Below are 5,299 nucleotides of genomic sequence, written 5' to 3' on the forward strand. Positions count from 1 at the left end.
GGCTGTACTTAATTTTTCACTAGTTTTTAACCAATATCTTTTAGGAACTAGATCAAATTTTATACAGTTTAAATCTGCACCTGTGTCAAAGAGTGCAATCGCATTTATCACAAAATCATTTATTTGAATGTTTATTTTTACTAAATATTTTCGTGAAGTGATTTCTTGTAATAAATTGAGAAAATTACAGTCTATATCTTCATCTAATTCATTTATTTTTAAACTACTCTCTGGTTCATCTTCTGCTGAGGAAGAACTAGAAATAAGTTGGGATTCTAGTATTTTTATTTTTTTAGAGTTTTGTTGAAGTTGGGTTTTTAATTCTTTTACTTCATTTTTTAGCATCTTAATTTCTTTATATAATTTTTTAGTAGATTCATTCTCATCGACCTTTTCAGGTTTATTTTTATTTAATATGGTAGTTAAATCATAAGTTTTAGACTGAATTTTAGGAGTAATATTTTTTATGTCATCTTCGTCTTCAAAACTTTTTATAAGTTTTTTAAGAAGTTTAGCTCTAGTTTCTTGATCTTCAATTCCATTAACTACTGTTAATAAATTACTTTGATCTTTAGTTAACATGTTTAAAGAAAATTTTGATGAACTGGAAGAACTTGTAGTAGTTCCTAATTCATCAATTTGATTTTCACTTTCATTAATCTCAGATTCCGAAGAATCCGAATCAATATATAATTCATAAATTTTATTTAAAACATTATCTTCTAAATTTAATTCATGTAATCTTTTATTAAATTTACAAAATTTTGATGTATGCCCTTTTTTACCACAATTATAACAAGTCAAATTTTTATAAGAATTCTTAGTTGTAGATTTAGAAGGTTGTTTATTTTTGTTTCTTCAAATAAAACCAAACGTCAATTTGCAAAAAATTGAACAATTTGAAGATGGTAAAGTAACTTTAAAATTTAATCGCAGTCAAAGTATGAGGCATACAGGGTCATCTTCCTCTGTTACAACAGATGAAAATGATAAACCTAGTTCCTCCATACCTTCTGTGATTTATGCTAAATATAAAGAACCTGAAAGTAAACCCATTATTCAAACCTTAGTCAAACCTAGGTATTCTACCTCGGACATTCCAAATAAAATGAAAGGTGTTGATTATAGTAATTCTATTCCACAGGCAGTTTATAACCCTGTAGATAATTATGTTAATCAACAATCAAACTTAGTAAACTCATCACCAGAATCACCAACAGCTTCAGCTATCACTGAAAACGTTAGTGAAATAAATAGAGAATTAAATGTTCTTAGTAAAGATGATATTGAAAAAGATCTAATAAAAGAAGTTTCTAAAATAAAAAATTTATTAAAAATGAAAACCATATTAAAAACTTATACTTTTGAAGAATTAAAACTTGAATATTTATAATATAAGATACATAACCAAACTGATATTAAATTCTTTGATTGGTATGAACTAGTTAAACAATCTGATAAAAGTTTAAATCCAATCACTGTTAGGGATAAAAGACCAGAATGGATAGTAAATGAACAAACCATAAAAAGTGATTTTCCTCCTAAAACAATTAGTAAATTAAAATATCAAGAAAATGAAATTATTTGTGCACCTTATAAAATTGCTCAAGATAATGATGTAAATAAAAAAGTAATTGAACAAAATAACTTTAGTAATGCAAGTTTAATTTGTTTAAACTCACAATTAAAACGTATAGAACATATGCTCGAAGATAAACCTTTAGTTATGGAAAATATAAAAGGTAAAGAAATAGTAAAATCTCACATGTTTAAACCTTATCAAATTTCTCAGTCAAGTAAAAAAGAATTTGTAAATAAATTAAAAGATCAATTGAGTAGACTTCAGGTTAGTTCTGCGACTATTCAACAAGTAGCTCCTGAGACTCCTCAAGCATCTGTAAATATGATAGAAGAAAACACCAATTCTGATGTTAGTGAACCTGACTCAGAAAATATTAAACAATTTGAAATCAATCCTATAAATCATCATAGAGAAATAGTAAATAGAGCACCAGACCTAGGAATTGTTGATAAACCTAATACTATATCTCAATTTAAATATAATGCTTCAACAATTTATGAATGGAACATAGATGGTTTAAATGAATATAATATCTTAAGTATTTTACAATAAATGACAATGGCAGCAAATGCTTATAAAACACAGTCAATCATTTCTGATAAAGCTATAGCAGAAATCTTAATTGCTGGATTTACCGGTCAACTTAAAGGATGGTGGGATTATCATCTCACTGACCAACAACATTTAGAAATCCTAAATTCAATTCAAATAGATGATGAAGGTGAACCTATATATGATGAAAATGGTGAAGTAATTCAAGATGCAGTGTCATCTTTAATTCTCACTATTTCACTTCATTTTATAGGAGATCCATCACACTTAAAAGATAAAAATGCAGAATTACTTAGTAATTTAAAATGTAAACACTTAGGTGATTTTCAAAATTATAAAACGACTTTTCTCACTAGATTAATGTTAAGGGAAGACTCTAATCAAAGCTTTTGGAAAGAAAAGTTTTTAGCTGGGTTACCTTATTTCTTGGGAGAAAAGGTTAGAAATCATATTAAACAACAACATGGTCAACCTATACCCTATAGTAAATTAACCTATGGACAATTAATTAGTATAATTCAAAAGGAAGGTTTACAAATATGTCATGATCTAAAACTTCAAAGAAAGATAAAATATGAAATGCAGAAAACTAAAAAAGAATTAGGATCTTTTTGTAAACAATTTGACTATAGTATAACTTCTCCACAGAAATGTGAGGGCCAATGTTCTAAAACAAATAAACCTAAAAAATGTTATAGAAATAAATATTCTCAAAAACAATATAGGTCTACACCTAGTCAAGATAAATTTTATAGTAAAAAGAGAACAAAATCTTCTTATAAAAACAAAAATAAACAACCTTCTAAATCTACAACTAAAACTTCTTATAAAAATTTAATTTGTTACAATTGTGGTAAAAAAGGGCATACATCAAAATTTTGTAAATTTAATAAAAGATTACATGAATTAAATTTAGAAGATAATGTTTTAAATAAAATTTATGAATTATATATTGATTCGGATTCTTCGGAATCTGAGATTAATGAAAGTGAAAATCAAATTGATGAATTAGGAACTACTACAAGTTCTTCCAGTTCATCAAAATTTTCTTTAAACATGTTATCTAAAGATCAAAGTAATTTATTAACAGTAGTTAATGGAATTGAAGATCAAGAAACTAGAGCTAAACTTCTTAAAAAACTTATAAAAAGTTTTGAAGACGAAGATGATATAAAAAATATTACTCCTAAAATTCAGTCTAATACTTATGATTTAACTACCATTTTAAATAAAAATAAACCTAAAAAGGTCGATGCGGATGACTCTACTAAAGAATTATATAAAGAAATTAAGATGCTAAAAAATGAAGTAAAAGAATTAAAAACCCAACTTCAACAAAATTCTAAAAAAATAAAAATACTAGAATCCCAACTTATTTCCAGTTCTTCTTCAGAAGAAGACGAACCAGATAATAATTTAAAAATAAATGAATTAGATGAAGATGTAGATTGTAATTTTTTCAATTTATTACAAGAAATTACTTCACGAAAATATTTAGTAAAAATAAACATTCAAATAAATGATTTAGTGATAGATGCAATTGCACTCTTTGACACAGGTGCAGATTTAAACTGTATAAAATCTGATCTAGTTCCTAAAAGATATTAGTTAAAAACTAGTGAAAAATTAAGTACAGCCAACAAATCCAAACTTGAAATTATAGGAAAAACAGATGCAATAATCATAGATCAAGCCTTAGAAATAAACACAGTATTTTTACTTTCACCTCAGATAAATTATATGGTAATATTAGGCACTCCATTTATAAATCTCATCACACCATATTCAGTAAAAGAGGATTGTATTAAATTTAAAGTAAAAAATTGCAAAGCTCAATTGGAATTTACGGAAAAACCTAAAAAGAAACAATTAAATTTGTTAAAAGCTCATTCTATTAAAATGTTAGAAATAAATTCTTTAATCAAATCTAAAGAAGAAAACTTAAAAGATTTGAAAAATAATGCATGTTTAAATAGAATTAAAAACCAATTAAATTCTGATGATATCCAAAATAAAATCTCAACTCTAAAAAATTTTATGGAAAACAAATTATGTGCTGACCATCCAAATGCTTTTTGGGATCGTAAACAACACATAGTGGACTTACCATATGAAAAAGATTTTGATGAAAAAACCATAAAAACTAAAGCTAGACCAATTCAGATGAGTCCTGAATTGATTGACCATTGTAAAAATGAAATTCAAGATTTACTTAATAAAAAATTAATTTCTAAATCTAGAAGCCCATGGTCTTGTGCAGCTTTTTATGTGAATAAAAACGCTGAAATAGAACGAGGTGCTCCCAGATTAGTAATAAATTATAAACCATTAAATACAGCTTTAAAATGGATTAGGTATCCTATTCCAAATAAAAAAAGATCTATTAAAGCAACTCTATAATGCAAATATTTTTAGTAAATTTGATATGAAATCTGGCTATTGGCAGATTCAAATTGACCCTAACGACAGATATAAAACAGCATTTACCGTTCCATTTGGTCAATACGAATGGAATGTAATGCCTTTTGGATTAAAAAATGCTCCTTCTGAATTTCAGAGGATCATGAATGATATTTTTAACCCATATTATAAATTTTGTATTGTTTATATTGATGATGTGCTTATATTTAGTACAACTCTAGAAGATCATTTTAAACATTTAAAAACATTTTGTATGATCATCGAGAAAAATGGTTTAGCATTAAGTAAAGCTAAAATGGATTTGTTTAAAACTAAAATAAGATTTTTAGGTCATTATATAGAACAAGGTAAGATTCAACCTATAGAAAGAGCACTTGTTTTTGGTGAAAAATTTCCTGATGAAATTTCTAATAAACCCCAATTACAACGTTTTCTTGGTTGTTTAAATTATGTAATTGATTTTTATCCAAATTTAAATTGCATGATAAAACCTTTACATAATAGACTTTGTAAAAATGCTGGTCCTTGGACAACTCAGCACACTCAACTCGTAAAAAAGATAAAATCATTAGTAAAAGAAATTCCTTACTTATATATTCCTGATCCTAATGCTTTTAAAATTGTTGAAACTGATGCTTCTAATATTGGTTATGGAGGCATTTTAAAACAAAAAAATTAATGGTAAAAAAAGAATAATCCAATATACTTCAGGTCATTGGACTTCAACTCAATTAAATTATTCTA

The sequence above is a fragment of the Jatropha curcas genome, chromosome 10, assembly GCF_041381405.1.
Source record: "Jatropha curcas cultivar XTBG-Jc1 chromosome 10, XTBG_Jcur_1.0, whole genome shotgun sequence".
Classification (NCBI taxonomy): domain Eukaryota; kingdom Viridiplantae; phylum Streptophyta; class Magnoliopsida; order Malpighiales; family Euphorbiaceae; genus Jatropha; species Jatropha curcas.